This window comes from Malurus melanocephalus, unplaced genomic scaffold, assembly GCF_030028575.1.
Source record: "Malurus melanocephalus ecotype Western Australia unplaced genomic scaffold, MMel_1.1 scaffold_60, whole genome shotgun sequence".
Classification (NCBI taxonomy): Eukaryota; Metazoa; Chordata; class Aves; order Passeriformes; family Maluridae; genus Malurus; species Malurus melanocephalus.
Genome location: NW_026623292.1, coordinates 2,560,072 through 2,576,978, shown reverse-complemented (window position 1 = coordinate 2,576,978; position 16,907 = coordinate 2,560,072). Strand labels below are relative to the sequence as shown.

The window sequence follows — 16,907 nt, the reverse complement described above, 5'->3', positions numbered from 1 at the left end:
TGCCTTGGTGTGATGGGAATTGGAGGAAACAGAGACCCCACAGTCAGTGCCACTGGCATTGCTGTCCTCTGCCACAGCCCTTCTGCCCCTGTTCTCCTGCCCCTGCACAGCTTCTGCTCTCTCTTCTTCTCTGAGAGCAAGCACTAGAGGATCCACAAAGAAAACAGAGCTGGTACCTCTTTCCAGCAAGGATTACTTCTTTTCCGGAGCATTTCTCCAGTCTCTGCAAAGGTCATTGTTTAAACATCGTGTTTAACTCCCCACTAGTACAGGACTGTTGAATATTGCATTGACTTTATTGTTTTCTTTCAAGCAGGACAGAATATAATCTGATGAATTTCTAAGTGATTGTGATTTCTGGAAGCACATCTCCTCTCTTTCTTGCATGGAGCTGTTGTATACGAATTCTGAAACACATGGAAGRAGATTTTTGCTTCTTTTTAATTCTTCTGACATTTTTCATAGTCTTACTGAGTTTGGAGGGTCTCCAACATGGAAACTGCTAATTCACAAATTTTTTGTTGCATGTTGTTAGATTTTTAGTTTTTGGCAGTTCTGAAGAACCAGTCTTCAATCAACAGCTTAGACATTTTACCAAATGCCTACATTCTGACTGTTAAAATATTCTATATTTATATATAAATAGGTATTTATATCACATATGCTATATATCAAACATAATTCAGTTTTACAGGGTTTTTCTGAGGTCATTTCCTCTGGAAAGATCACAGTTTTGATCAATCTGTTAGATCTACAAGTCTTTCAGTGTTTTCTACGCTTTGTCAATTTTTTGTTTCACCATGCATTATTAGGACCCTTTTAAACCTTGTCTCTTAAATAATGCCCCAGGCTCTCTGGCCTTGTGCAAAAGGCAGCTCTGGATGCTCTGCCTGCGGCAAGGCAACGTGCTTCCCTGGGATTCACACTCGACAGTCCAGCGAGCATACAGTTTTTCTACTTTGACACTGTTGCTGTTAGAGGATTAACACAAGGTTTATTTGACTTATCTTCCATTACACGCAGGGGCTCTCCAAGACCCAGCTATCTCTCAGCTCTCTGTTTGAATCCTTCACTCTGCACAGTCTTCTCAGCAGGCCCCTCCCTCTCCAGTTGCGTACGGTATGCTGTGTGATGACTCTTCTTTTAGCTTTCTGTTTGTTCTCTCATCTCCAGTTTCCCCTAAATGTTGCCATGGAACATCTTCCTCCTGATGTTCCCACCCCCACCCTGCTCCTGGGAGCTGGCTGCAGTGCATTACAGAGTTTCAAGGCTTTCACTACTCTAGGTACCACATGATGCTGTTCTCTACATGCCTGTGATGACAAGCCAGTTCTGACTGGTTTCATGTTTCCCCATTTGGGAGATGTTCCCACCTTTGGACTGTCCCCACCGTGTACCTACACCTGTACCATTTCTACAATGACTTTTAAAATAACTGGASCTGAACTGTCACCAGTAAGAGTAATATCACACCATTTACACAACACCAACATTACATTTCTGGTTTGACTTTTATTTATTTCTTACATACTGACACAGTCTATAGGCTGGGTCTCTGCAATCATTGGCAGAGCACAGGGGGGCAGAGAGACCAATGCTGTCCAATGTTTGTTCCCTGTGATAGTGGTTAATGAAGCTCCCATCTGACCTGTCCTAAATTGTACTTGTGTTTTTAAGCACTCAGTGCCTCCAGGTATCTGACACTTGACAAAGTTGTGTGTCTTTCTGACCACTGCTAACAGGGAATTGAGAACTTCCCACAGACCTACCAGCAGTGACTTCTAGTTCCCTTTCCTGTATGGTAGACAATAACAGACAATTTAAAATCCATTAAGTTATATATGTGTAGTTAAAGCAGTCTCCCTCCATATTCATTACTTTACATTTGTTGACATTGAATTTTTGACTTACGTTATTTTACAGCCTGCATATTCAGAGCCTGTTCCTCAGACTAAGTGTAGATAAACATCATCTGAACCAGGCACCGTATGAATGCAGTAAAGGCAGCAGAGAGAAAGAGGCATTTCCAGGACCATGATTCCTTCCTTCCTTCCTTCCTTCCTTCCTTCCTTCCTTCCTTCCTTCCTTCCTTCCTTCCTTCCTTCCTTCCTTCCTTCTGTATGTATGTATGTATGTATGTATGTATGTATGTATGTATGTATGTATCCCAAACAGACCAGGGGAATCAAGCCTGTTTCTCTCCACTGAGTACAAAATGAGCCTCAGGTGGTTCTTAGTTTCTCTAACAGCTATGCTGTGGTTAGGTGAAATAAATCCCACCTGTGTCAGATTGTGAGCTGTCTCTGTCACATTGCAGATAGCCTTTCTTTGTCTGGCCCTAAACTATTTTGTACCATCTGCAAACCCTGCCATGCTGCTATTCACTTTTCTCAGAAGATTTTTGGGTACATGGAGCACACAAACCATAGGTGCTCATGAGACTGCCCCGTAAATCTCCCTTTAAAAAAATTACCAACCCCYCTCACATGACCTTTTGTTCCTACCCTTTCTTTTTTACTACAAGAACTTTATTTAGTTAAGGACCTTCTCAAAACCTCTTTGAAAACACGAGCATGTGGCATTAACAGCACCACCACAATTCATGCTCTCACTGACTGTTTCCAAGGAGYTCAGTGCATTTATGAGATAAGATTTTCTCCCTACAGAAGTTCTAGACTTTATTACAGGTTTCCCGTGTCAGTGTTGCTACATCAGAATTACATGTCTGTAACTGTTTGGACCTTTTCTAGCTTCTTTTGCAAAACTGAGTGCACATCTGCCTTTTAAGAGGAGGGTTGAGCACTGCACTTAGCAGTTCCTTTACAGCTCTGGGGAAATACCTTAGGGTTCTTGGATTCATTTCTATCTACTTTATTGTTCTGTCCTAAATATCCCCCTACTACATTTGAGCTGCTCCTAATTGTTCTCACCAGGATAGCCCATGCATTGGGAATGCCCCTGAGTTCTCTGTGGTTACCAAGCCCAGCTATCTTTCCTCTTTCTGGAAACCCCATGGGCCCTATCAATTCCCTGGCAGTCTGACAGCTCACAACAGGTTTGAGAGAGCTTTGACTGTCTCCTGGTTCTTTCAGCAAATTGTTTTTCAGACTCTTATGATTTTACCTGTTGCTTACCAGAACACAATCTTTACCTGCCTCCTTGAGGTTTGTGTTTGATGTTGTTCATACCGATCAATTTTTTTTTAAGATCTTTATTCTGATCATAGAGGTTTAGATTAAGTGAAACTATTATTAGGCACATATTATTTTCTGATTATTGTGGTAGTTTGCCTATTTCTGCTCACAATCGGACGTTTTAGTAATAAGAAAGAGAGTAGTTTTCATTAATTTGAGATGGCCCAAGGTAGGCAGCAGAGCTGTTTGTGCTCTGGTACCCTTCCTTTTCATGGCATTTTTAGAATGCTCTGTGGTTCATAAAAAAAAGAAGGAACACCTTCCATTCTAAAATTAATTGAGTTAATACTGTTTTCATGAGAGAGGAGATTCCTCAGGAAGTTCAAAAACATAAAATTAAGATGGTGGTGCTGAAGAACAAGAACCAAGTTGATGGCCAAATGCTTCCCTTAGTATAGCTGGTAGGTTGGGTCTGTCCTTTGTCTAGGCTTGTGAAAAAGACAGAATTGAAAGAAAAAAAAATAGTTCTTGGGTCTGAATATGTGGCACTTAAAAGTCAGTACRTACTTTGGTTTTCTAAGCACTCAATTTTTTGCAACTTTGCATCATGATCAAGCACAAAAGGCACTATTTATGTTCTTTGTTTCAAAAGTTAATTTTACATCCCATATTAATTTGTAACAGTCAATGCTTTCAGTATGCCCTTTCATATATATTTGCAGATATGAGCTTGACTGAAGCCTGAAACAACATACAGCCTACTAATGCAGTCCATACTCTCAATTTTTTTATATTAATGAATTCTCTAATCTCTGGGACACTTTTATAGATGGAATAAAAACTAATTTTGAGTAATAGTCATATTTGAAAGTTTGAACTTTTGTTTGTGACTATTCATAAAGAGAAAAATCAAAAATTATCCACTAAATTACTGGCTATGAATTATTGTCCCTGCTCTGTTGATAATCACAAGAACAGAAGAATATTTTAGCAGACCTCCAGTGTGATGAGTCCATTACCATTTCTTGCACAATGACAAATTCCCTATGTTTCAAAGGAATATTATGTTGTAACCCTCCCAAAGGAAAGAGTTTTTAATCTCTGTGAACTAATGCTTGATTTACAGCCTCAAACATGGTAACAAAAGTCCTAAGTGYTTTAACACATCTCTTCTTAAAATGACCCCTGTGAATACCTGAAAAGTCAAGACCTGCCTTCACYTGCGCATTGTGTGTTTGGTTCTGTTTTAGTTTTTAAAGAAGAGTTAATGGGATTTCATATATTTATTTGGCATCTTCAGAAAAAGCACATCTGTATTTATCTCTTTCACAGACCCTGGAAAGGCATTGGAAGAAGGAATTTCCCCACATGATTTTATGGGGGCAAGGTAACCACAGCATTTACAGAGGATTAATACCAACAACTAATTTTCCATACAGGAATGTCACTTTCTAATTGCTAAGCACTATTATCTTTCAGCAGATTCATTTTTATCAACAAGCAGAAATCTCTGGGTACTTTTTTGTTGCTTGTGACCATTTTTCTTCATATGATCCAATTCACACCTGGGTATATAATTCCAGAAAGACTCTACACTCTAATTATTTGCTCATGTGGAATGCATCTTTAGGTGTTTGAATGCTCTAAGCATGCTTTTCCTGAAGTTCATCCATTAATACATAGATCCAGATTTTATTTAGTAGCCTATAATTATTTCTATAAATATGTGTTTGTGCATGGCTTTAATTCATTTGGAAACCCTGCTTAGGCATGGACTAACAATGGACCATTACAAGTCATTGACTGTGGAGAAGGTCAATCAGACAAATCTTCTCATTAACCCGTGTGTTGGTTTTACTTGGCCCAGTTTTTGGAAAGTGGGGGGGCCAAAAAGATGGCACCTGTGAGAMGCTTATGGAGGCTTCCACCATGTCCAGCAGAGCCAATTGCTGTTGGCTCTGAGAATGATGGACATGCCACTGACCAAACCTGGGCCAATTGGAGATAGTGGTTACGCCTCTGTGAAAACATATTTAAGAAGAAATCAAAACAAGGGGCACACAGAGTAGTTTTGCCAGAGGAGGAGGCTGAGAAATATGTGAAGGATGAAGACACCAAGGTCAGTGCAGGAGGGGGAGGAGCTGCTCCAGGCGCCGGAGCTGGGATTCCTTTGCAGACCGTGGTGACGAGCATGGTGGAGCAGGCTGTCCCCCTGCAGCCCATGGTGACCATGGAGGAGTAGGCTGTCCCCCTGCAGCCCATGGTGCCCATGGTGGAGCAGGCTGTCCCCTGCAGACCATGGTGACCATGGTGGAGCAGGCTGTCCCCCTGAGCCCATGGTGACCATGGTGGAGCAGGCTGTCCCCTGCAGGCCACAGTGACCATGGTGGAGCAGGCTGTCCCCCTGCAACCCATGGGGTCCACAGAGGGTGCAGAGATCCACCCGCAGCCCGTGGAGGAGGGAGGTCCCCACGCCGGAGCGGGYGGACACGGGAAGSGGGCTGTGTCCAGCAGGAGACCCATGGAGAGAGAGGCCTTGCTCCCAAAATGGAACAGSCTGGYCTTCTGACTGTACCCRGTGGACAAGAGAGCCCACGGTGCAGCAGTTTTGGGRTGACTGTCTGCCYSTGGGGGGACTCACGCWGCAGCAGATGTGTGTGGMSTGCTGCTCGTGAGAGTGGAACCGCGCCGGAGAGGTTCACACAGAACTGTCTCCTGTGRGAGGGACCCCACGGCAACGCAAGGGAAGGAATCTTCTCCCTCAGCTGTCACAGAGGATCCGGTGATGAACTGACCAACCCCACACCCTGAACTGACCAACCCCACACCCTGAACTGACCAACCCCACACTGACCAACCCCACACCCTGAACTGACCAACCCCACACCCTGAACTGACCAACCCCACACCCTGTTTCGTTCCTGCTGCTTTGTTGTATTGTGGGAAGGCGGGAGGGAGTGGGGAGAAGATCGGTGTCTTTGAGGGTTGTAATTTATTTCTCATTCTCCTCCTCTGACCTTGTTAGTAATAAATTCAYTTGATTATTTAAGTTGTGCCTGTTTTGTCCATCAAGTGTTTTCCTCCCCGTTCCTTATCTCAACTCATGAACCTTTTTGTTAGWTTTTTCCCCCCTTCGCTCTTCTCTACCCGGTGTGGTGGTGGGGGAGAGCGAATGAGCAGGTGTTGTGGGTGCCTGGCTTTTGGCCAGCATTCCAAACCGCAACAACCCGAATTTGATTCTCTTCTTTATTACTGAAAGCCAGAAAATGCACATTTTCACAGTGAGGTTAAAGAATGAGTTATTATATTATAAAATAATCTATGTATTAAGCATGTGTGTAATTTATATGAGAGCTCTATAGAATAAGGAATATATTGTGCAAAAGCATTTTGTAGTGACATGCAATCAGAAAAAAGGAGCCTGGTACACATAAATAAATAGAATACTGCACTTTTCCAGTGTACAAGTGAATCTTTGACAGCTGATGACCTTGATAGCTCTTCTTTTTTCATTGTTCCTATGTTGTCTTTTTTTTTAATTCTGCCCAGTTTTTTTTCATTGTTTTATATTGATGTTTAATTTTCCTTGAGCTGCTTACTTGCTTAAATATACAACTTTCCCTTCCCTTCAGTGCTGGTCCACACATTGTTTTGTCTAGTCTCTTCCAACTTTTGCACATAACCCTAGTAATCTTATAGGCTGCACAATGTTATCTCCTAGTAGTATGTTAATATTTTTGAAACAGGGATGAGCATGGTGAGCTTTTTTTCTCAGACTAATAGCTAACACCCTATTTATTTCTCTTATTTGTCAAACATGCTATGGTGAGTGGTATGTAGATAGCAGACCATCTCATTCCTCATATCACTCAAAAATTACATATTTATATAATTTTGAATTATGAATGGCAGTGTGCTACACATATGCCTCTGTCTACATGTGGGAGAGAGAACAAGACTAAATGAGTCCAGCATGTCCTCTTCATTTGCAGTCATTGAATTTCCCCCTAAGATTCATGTTGTAGAGAAATCTGGAAGCAGTAGGATTTCCTAACACATCCTACATACTTACAGGGATATCAAACCATAATTAAATACTTAAAATCTTGTTTCTGTTCCTAGCTGACACAGGCAGAATCATAAGTCTCCAGGCATCTATTTTCTGCCAGAGAAGCCCTTAATGTTTTGAATGCTATATTGGGAACATGACCAACACCATCTCATTGTTGAAAGTAACTAGGTTGTTTCATATTTGCACTAAACATTATAATTTCTTCTGTCAGATCAGTGTTTTGATTTCTTCTCCAATTAACATTTTATATCAAATAAGTGGATAATCTTGGAGCAGAAACTGTGACGATGTAGTCTTCTATGCCTACTCCAAGTGACTAGATTAGAGAGTAATGTTCTGGCTTGCAAGCTCAACAGGCATGCAATCATTTAATAGAAACTAGAAAAATTAACCTGGAGAAACTGGAGATTGACATCCAGATATATGCTGGCAGCCACAGCAAGATTTAGGTTAAAATTGCCTTGGCAGAGGTGGATGGGCAAGGCTCCCACAGATCTGGAAGGGTGTCCTCTTTGCTCCTAGAAAACAAGAAAACTGAGAAGGTTGCTCAGCAGCTTCATGGGGCTCAGGGACAAAAGGTTCTCCCCACCAGCTCAGTGCCAGCTAGATAAGAGTGCTCCCTATTTCTTCTGGTGGCTTTTCAAGATCCTGTTCAGAGACATGTGTGTGTCACCACATAAAGAAGAGGGAGCCTAGATATACCACCCAGGGCTGGCTGTTTCTCTGTGGGATAAGATCCTGGATTATCCCCTGTAACAATCAGCCTGAATTATTGCTGGGAGTTCTCCATTAACTTCAGAGGAGCTCTGCAAGATTTGTGTTTCTGGCTAAGGTTCCCAAAGTTAGCGGGATGAAGCCGGCTAAAAGTGTCAGAAGTTCAGAATTGCGACCCGTGATATTGCAGCTTCTAAAGCCTTTTGTGGGCTGATCTGGTGGGGAAATTTTGGTTAGGTAAATGCAGTGGTATTTTACAGTTGACTTTAATAGCCCTGGAAATCGTTYAAAGAATTCTCTAAAATAGCTAATGCTGCTACTCCAGAAGTAGGTATTAACTGCCTTTGGTCAGATAATATTGAGGGATCAAAGCCACTCCTCCTAGGTCTTGCTGTAATGAAAGATGGAGTTTTAACCATTCTTTAAAAGCAGTGAATCMTTTCAATTCTTTCTCCCCTGAAAGCTCTTTCTGTCAGATGTATTTTGATAGAGTTAGAATCATGTCCCTGTTTTCTTACTAAATGTTCCTATTTATATGTTAAAAAAGCTGGCAGGTTTGCAAGTACCGAAAAAAAAAAAAAAAAACCCTCAAGGGGACAGCATTTTTTAAATGAAATGGGATTCAAAGTGAGAATTCATGAATATGCCTTTGGCTGGCTATGACTGCAAATCTTACAGAGATCTGTGACACTCTTATTCAGCAGAGTCCAGCTGGGAACTGGCATGTTGTGTCTGTGTAGCCCTTTGCTCTCTTTGCTTATCCATAGAGAAGGTCAGACTTGATCCCCATGGAGGGGGAAGGACATGGGTGCTCTGGCACAGTTTGGGGAGGGGCTGTGGTTACTCTCAGGACATGGGTGCTCTGGCACAGTTTGGGGAGGGACTGTGGTTACTCTCAGGACATGGGTGCTGTGGCACAGTTTGGGGAGGGCCTGTGGTTACGGCTGGAGAGTCAGCTCTCTCCAGGGGGCCATGAAACCTGGATCACTTGCATGAAATTGGGCTACTGTCAGCCTTTTATCTGGGTGTGGATCCTTAACACAGAAAGCAATGATAGTCACTGCCAAGTCAAAAACAGCTGCCCGAGGGAAGATCTTGCTGGTAGAGGTGTTTCTGTGAGGTAGAGAAGTGTTGGGTTATTCCAACACTGTTTTGTTATGTGGCTCAGTAGAATTCTTCTGATTGTGCTTCTTCCTTTTTTTTTTTTTTTTTTTCCCTACATTCTCATAAATTGTTGGATGAAGGGGGCCTCAGGAGCTGAGAATGTCTGGAAGAGCTACTCTCAGCTGCCACAGATTCGGAAAAGTGATGCAAGGACTATAGGGTTGTAGGAAAAATGGCACCAATCAAGATACAGGTCCAAATGCTTTTGCCTGATTGAAAGTGGCTAAGAATATGCCCAAAGACAAGTCATTATTATACTTAATGGGCAGTTAATTTCATTCCATCAGGTTTCCTTTATGTTAGCGATTAACTGGACTAAGCAGAGTCTTGCCATATCAACAGGCATCATCTAAAACCCTGGAAACATTTCTGTATAAAGAGAGATGAAGGGACCACAGCTGCTTGATTCAGAAAGCAAATAAAAAAAAGTAAATGTATGAATAGAGTCAATATGGAGGGGAAGATGCACAAAATAACTAATGTTATAGAAAATCAAGGTCTCYTATTTATTCTTGAGCATAATGCCAAAATAATGAAATTTGAAATGGAAGTGAAAAGCGGCATATCCTGAGTGGTATATTATTAATTTATGGTATTGATTGGTGCATCAAAATGAAGGATTTAGTTAAAATAAAAGCAAGGAAAAGTCTGTGTATGGATAATAAGAAGATCTAAAACCTATTAGACAGCACTGGATGACACAAGCTATGGGAACAAAAGGCAGGGCCTTAATTAATAGGTAGYAGATTTCTTGTCCCTTCATTTTGGCAGTAATCTGAACAGGAGTTTCAGGTGGCCAGATCATTTCTYGGGTCATGTGTTGCAATGCTGCACAGAAAAGCTTAGGCATGATTTTGCTAAAATGCTCAGAATGGCTTTTGTGTATACACATTTCCAGCTTTAATATGTTTAATGGGACTTCAATTGCATGTGCTGTGAGCTTGTTGTCAGCCACAGTTGCTTTTCACAGCCTGAGCAGTATTGAGGAATGTGAATTTGGCAAGAAAGAGCTGAAGAGGAGTACACTCATTCCTAAGGTACGTCTACTGACCTTGCTAGAACTGAGCCAGAGTTCAGTGAAGCCTTGACCTGTTTTTCTGTAKTTCACATTGTGTGTCTGGAGAATGGCTTCTACTTCTGCTCTTCTATCCATCTTTGTTCAAGGTAATAACTAAAGAAGGAAAAAAGGGTTCAGGGAACAGTGACAAACACAATTGGAGCAGAGGAAAATTCTTGTATGAAGGGAGATTAATAAATTTGGAGTTATTTCCCTTAGAGATGAAATAAATAAGGAGACAAAATAAAAAGGAATATAGAAGGACTCATCCATGTACCCCTTGTGACCCACTAAAGGGCCTTTAGAGGTCCACAGCCATGGAATTGAACTAAGCTAGTGCTACSTGCTGCTCCCTGCCAGCTGGCTGTGCAGTTGGGCTCTCTGCTTTGTGCTTTTTGGGGTACAAAAGCTAAAAATCATTCATATAGGGGAGGAGAAACTGTCATCCCTGTTTCCCACCCAAGAAAATAGGAGTAGTCACTCCTATTCTCAGAAAGTCTGAGAATATTCCAAGTCAAAGGAAAAGGAGACACTCCTCCACATAATGCACAAACATCCATGGGACCAGACAATAAATARTGTTTGAAGATACAAAGGTTTGTGTCATGGTTTTACTTGGTCCGATTTTTGGTGGTGGGGGGATGGGACCAAGAAACCACAAAGATGGCTCCTATGAGAAGTTCTAGAAACTGTCTCCTTCTTCTCCAGCAAAAGGAGCCCTACCCCCTGTGTTTTAGAGCCAATCCAGTGTAGCTCTGAGGTTGATGGACAAGCTGATCATCAGGCCTGGGCCARTTGCACAGGTTGGTTACACCTCTGTGATGACGCATTGTCTGGTACTTGAGAAAGAATTCAAACCAAGATAGACGCGGCGCCATGTAGTTCTTAGGTTGTTAGCATGTAGTTTTAGTATCGTGCACTGGGGAAAAAAAAGAGCAGGAGCGGGAGGAGATGTAAGAAGAAAAATGGAGACCCAAAGATCACAGTAAGGAGGAGATGGTAATGGCTTGCTGTGCTGTGCTGTGGTTCTCGAGCACAGAGAAAATAAGTTGTTTTCGAAAGGACTAATTTCATCAAAGAGAGACCTGAATRGAAGAAGGAGAGCGACCTTGCTCTGAAAAAAACCTGGCCTTTGAGTACTACRCTAAACTGCCAAAAAGGGGGAAGAGTCTTGGCCCCCCCACGACGTTTGAAACAAGTYGATGCTGAGAAGAAATTGTGCTCTGCATGGAGGAGGAGACGCCCGCGCCCTACGTCTGAAGTAAGTGGATGCTTAGAAGAAGCTGTGCTCTGCCAGGAGGTTTGTCATAGTGGTCTTACGCCACTGAAACAACACAGTTTGGCCTTGAAAGACATTCTTTCTTTTTCTCCTACGAGGTAAAGAAAATATTCCCTCGCCATTCCCTCGCCTGACTGTCTCTTGGGAAAAAAAATTCCACAGCTGGGAGCTGTAAGAACACTTCTATGATGCTGGACAATAACCGTAATGAGTAGTTTGATCTGTGTTAGACTTTCATTCCTGTCCCCTGTGTGTGCCGGAAAACATGGGGGGTGGAGAGGGAGGACCTGGGAAAGAGACAGGTCCTGGAAAGGATAACAGGTGTCTTAAAATGTCCGTTTTTATTTTTTCKTCTCCTTGTAAATTTGTCCCTATCTCTGTTCTTCTCCCCCGTGCCGTAATATTCTTAGTAGTTTGTAGTAATAAATCTATTTTTGCAACTGAAGTTATTCAGCCTSTCTGACCATTTTCTGGAGCACATACGTATCTTTCTCKCAATTACATTATGTTATCTGRAAGCYATAAATTTTTGTGTTRATTGGGCTTTTGTTCTCCCTTCTTCCTCTTCGGTGGGGGGAGGGGAGAGAACGTTGTGGGTGCAGTGCTTTTGGCTTTCAGCACAGTCTAAACCACGACATTTYTTGGTGCATTGGCCGGGAAATTGGGAAAAAAAATCAGATTTTAAACCCACAACAGTTTGTAACACGATCTTTCTGGGTTGTAAGAGGTGCTGGTTAAGCTGGGTGCAGCTGTGCAGCCTAGGGCATGCTGCATGCTCCCTGGATGGGAGAAGGGAACACAAAGCCTGACAGTGAGCGTGCTTCCCAGGAAAAGACATGGCTGAGGTGTCTGGGGCTCCAGCCACCCTGGGGAGTTAGCTGCCCCAGCCCAGGCATTATCCTGCATCATCTGAGCCGACRGAGCCAGCCCAGCTTGTGAGCACAGCCTGTGGTCAGTGTGGAAAGCAGCGTGCACAGAGGGATGGAACTGGCTCAGAGCTGTTTCTCATGCATTTGCAGTAGGCAGCAGCAGAAATGAGTTACCTTAGTTYGGCTGGTGTTTGGTAGTTCAGGGGTGATGGTAAGATGTTACAAGACCAAATCCTAAAAACCTGCCACCTCGTGGTACTTTATTTCACAGGCAACAGCCATGGTAACAATCTCTGAGGTCTCACCCAAACAAGTTCCCTAAGCAGCTGATGATAGTGCTGTACCTTCTCAGTAAATTCAATTTCATGTCAGTGTACTTTATTCCATGACTATTTCTTTTTGTGCCGCAGGGCTCCAGCAGCAGTGGGGTTGGAGACTGTGCCATGTCCTCACTTTTTACCATGTGGTTCCCTCACAGCACACCAGGGTATGTAACGCAGCAAGCCCCAGAAATGGTAAAAGTGCATCTTTTGTGCCTGGGCTGGGTACTCTGGGGGGTTCCTCACTGCCCAGCAAGCACCTACACACATGGCTGTTGTTTGGGAAATGGGAAGGATCAARGGAGCTGCTGGGACATTGCAGGGGCCAAGCCCCAGAGATGGCAGTGGATCCTGCTCCCAAGCCTGGTGGGAGATCTGAGCTTCTGGGGCTTTTCTTTCCAACTTCTCTTACTTTCTCAGAGAGTCTTTGAATTCCAGTTTATTCTTCTCATAATATGAAGGGATTTACACTGATCACTCTTGTTAATATCTGCTAAGAGGAATTTTATTCTTAAATCTTCTGTGTTTGGAAGTATCACTTAATTTTCAGAGAAAACTCAGATTTGTAAATGTTCATGGGAAGAAAAAGTTATCAGACCAGCCTCTGCACTTCCTAGMTGATTTTATACAGCCTTCTCGGATTAGCTTTTAAAAACAATTTTTAGCTTAAATATGTGGCATAGAGCCCTAGACACAAAGCTGGATGGTGCTTATCACTTCAAATGCACTATCAACAACCTCCTCCCAGAAACAGAACAACAACCTCCTCCCAGAACAGATTGTAGGTGTGTAAGGGACTCCCTTTTTTCCTCCTACAGAGAGTCTTTACTTTTGAAATCAAAAAGCTTGGCTGCAGAGAGTCCCCCAGCTGCTTCAGTCTGACTCCAGAGATGGCTGAGGCTGCAGGTGAGCTCCTTGCAAAAACTGGGGCACCCCCCAAGTTCAAAGCARAGCAGCTGGAGCTGGATGGGATGCATTCCACAGACACTTTTCCTTCTGTTTGTTTTGTTTGGTTTGGTTTTTTTTGGTGTTTTTTTGTTTTTTTGGTTTTTTTTTTAGATTTTTTTTTTAATTCCCTTTGCTATATTACTTTACTGTGTTTCTGTTCTGTTTTACTCCTCATTTTTTTCTGACCCAATTAGTGTCTTTTCACTTGAAATGGTTTGTACAGTTGTTAGAGAGCATTTGGGCAGAGACAGCAGCTGTAATGCTAAAAAAGCTGGGAGGCTTTACCTTGCACCCTCTGTGACTGCCCCTCTGTGTTCTCAGAGGGCTTTGTCCATGGTACCCTTTCTTAGTGGGGAGTTTATCTAAGGAATTTAGGCTGTCATATGGGTAGATCTCAGTTTATGGGGGTGGTTGGGTGGAGTTGGGATGCTTATGTGAAATTGAGTATATATGTGGGTAAAAATAGTAGCAGAATAAAAGAATATGTAAAGTAATCGCTTTTGTGAYGCCCAGGCAAAAATGACAGGTTTGTGTATCTTAAAGCACATATTAAGAGCTTTCTGATGACTAGGTGTAGGAATGCTTACTTATGCCCCAAATATTACATTGTCTTTTGATTTTTATTTTTTTAATGCATGTGAAAATCATTTGCAAAGTCAACTGTAAAAATAATAGTGTTGTGCAATAACCACAATATTTTTTCAGGTGAGCTTTGAAATTTAGTGTTTGTGTATATAGTTAAGAACATATAAGTTTTTCCATCCCAGTCCTCTCTCTCACATCTGTTGAGTTGATRTCCTGTATATTTTCTCTTTTCTAGAATAAAATCACTTGCTTTTAGAGCAAAATCTTCTCAACAGATTTAAGGAGAAAAATGGCAGGAAATAGGCGTAATCGTCTTTGTTTCTTGTGAGATTTTCCCAGTTTTAGAGGTTCCTAAGCCACTTTTGAGAATATGGATGAAAAGGTTAAATAAAGATAAAGAAAGATAAATAAAGATATCTGGCTCTTTATTTTTTAAATGGATTTAGAAAAGTGTCCTGCACTGCTGCAGWTGAGGAGGGATAGGTATTTACCATTCCTGCCTTAGCAGTCAATCTCTAGCAATGAGTTTGGCCATTTCATCTTCCTTCCTCTAGTAGAAGAAGGAAGACAAGTGTAACAATCTGTATTTTACTAACACTCAGAGTTGGTTGGCTTTTCATGTTAATAGGCTTTTAATGATTTTGCAGGGGAGAATGCCTTGTTTAAAGAAAGAGGGAACAGCTGTTAAGTTCAAATATAAGTAAAATAATTTAACATACCTCATGTAGCATGGCAGCATATTGAAATTTTTAATGCAACTTGTGCTGCCTCAGTTGTCAAGTGCTCTCATCTTTATTCTGTTCCACACACTTTAGTGCTTGGCTGAAAGATTGTTGGTGACTGTTTATCTTTAAAACCTTCACTAACAGCGTTATTTGTGGCCCATTTTCAAATTAGGCTGCATTTTACAAATTCCTGAAATAGAAATATTAGATGACATCACATTGGCCTCTATCCCAGAGGGCAAAAACAAGATGCTTAAATAACTTGATTCTTGCCCCTGTGAATGCTTGCAGAGGCCTCCCCGAGCCTGGGCAGCTGTGGGTGTGCATTGCTGGAGCAGGGCAGGGGCTGTGTCTGTTCACTCTGAACAGCCACCAGCAACGCCTGCCCCGCTGTTCCCAGCTCTGCATCACTTGGGAATGTTGATGGATGACAGCACACCTTCCTCTGATGTACAGATATTTCTGAACTTTGCCAAAACTGCCTTTCGCTTCGGTAAGGGCAGGAAGGATTGAGACCTGCAGGGCCAACTAAATTCACTTAAAAAGAAAGTACCTGGAATCAGAAGCGCAATAGATAAATCAGTGCAGGAAAAATAATTTAGTTGCTGCCTTGCTCCTGCTCACCCTGTCTTTTGAAAGTGTAGTGAAACTCCACACTGCACATTCAGATGAAGAGCAGACATTCTGTAACTTATGGGCTTTACTTCACACGAGGAGGAATTGCTCTCCTAATCCATCAGACAGGTGAACTGCATTGCATTTGGCCAGTAAAAGGTGGATRTTGGAGGAAATAGCCCATTAAATTACCATTACCTAGTCCTAGAGAGATGTTCCTGAAGAAACTGATCACAAAAGTGTGAAAGAGCTACCAAGACTTTCATCAACTTCTGGTTTTGAGTTTGGAAAACGGTCAGTCRTGGTGCCTGTCTCTGGGTGAGTCACACAGTTTTAGACCAAGGACTTTTTATCCCCACCAGGTTTTCAGTCCTGGGAGAGCCCTGGCCCTCAGACCTGCTCAGCCTCACCTGGGTCCCCTCAGGRGCCCCTTAGCTCACCACCTACCAGAAGACCAATCAAGCAGTTGCATTGCCTTATTTTCTATATATAGGGGAAAAAAAACCCCAAAAACTTAATTTTGGTTTGGGGACCAGCTTTACAATAAACAGGTTTTAATAGAAATCCATTCTTACGAAGCAATGCAAACAGTACTTCATTTCATTCAGTGTTGTACATCTCGTTTTATTTCTAAGCTAAACTATCAGTAACAAATGTAAGCCATAGGTTAGAAAATACTGCATACACTTGTAACTGATGTAAATATCAGAGTAGTTTGTTGTTTTTTTTTTTTTTTAAATTGCAAAAGTCTTTGTAAATTGTGCTTTTTCTTAGTCTAAAATCTTGAAGATTTGTTCAGCTAGATTTGGTACACTCCTAAGATCCAGATGCAAAAGCAGTTCTTTTAACTGAAAATTCCTCTAACGCTTCAGTTAAAAATTGTGAATCTTAAAAACCACCTAGCATCTATATGGCTTTTTAAACTAAACAATACAAAAGTGATGGAACTTCTACAAGGTATAACACACATATAAGGCACTGATTGGGTTTTCATCAAACCTCCCAGCAAGGATAAAACACAATTCTTGACAAATACAAACAACTGAAAATCACTGGTTCCTAAAAGTGAAATGAAAACAATAACAARATCAATTTTTTTTGACAACTAAAATTTTCAGTCCTAGCCAGGATCAGCTTTCAGATTGCAATTGATCTCAAAAAATATATCTTGTCACTAAGTTCCWCTAAGTGAAAAGGGTCACATAAAAACTGGATTTTTAAAATTTCCATCAAATTGCAAGACAAAACTAGGAAAAGTTAGGTCTCAGGTTTATGTGCTCTGTGTTATGGACTTAGATGTGTTTTAGCAGCAATATTTCAGTCTTAGGGCTTTGTAGAATTATGTTAATTTTCACACTGTGAGATCGATATATTAAAATAATTTTTTTTCTCATTGACAGAGTTTCCAATGGGTTAGTATATCTT

At 41.7% G+C, this 16,907-nt stretch overlaps 1 long non-coding RNA gene across 2 annotated transcripts in view; it reads left to right on the top strand.

Annotated features, from left to right (window-relative positions):
- Positions 1–16,907, top strand: part of LOC130573617 (uncharacterized) — a 64,046-nt gene that overhangs the window by 43,794 nt on the left and 3,345 nt on the right. Inside the window, exons 5-6 of one of the 2 annotated variants that reach the window (XR_008965338.1) lie at positions 12,700–12,776; positions 13,428–13,509. This is a non-coding gene — a long non-coding RNA (uncharacterized LOC130573617). Of the gene's footprint in view, positions 1–12,699; positions 12,777–13,427; positions 13,510–16,907 lie in introns of those variants that run through there. The other variant, XR_008965335.1, reaches the window with a different exon arrangement.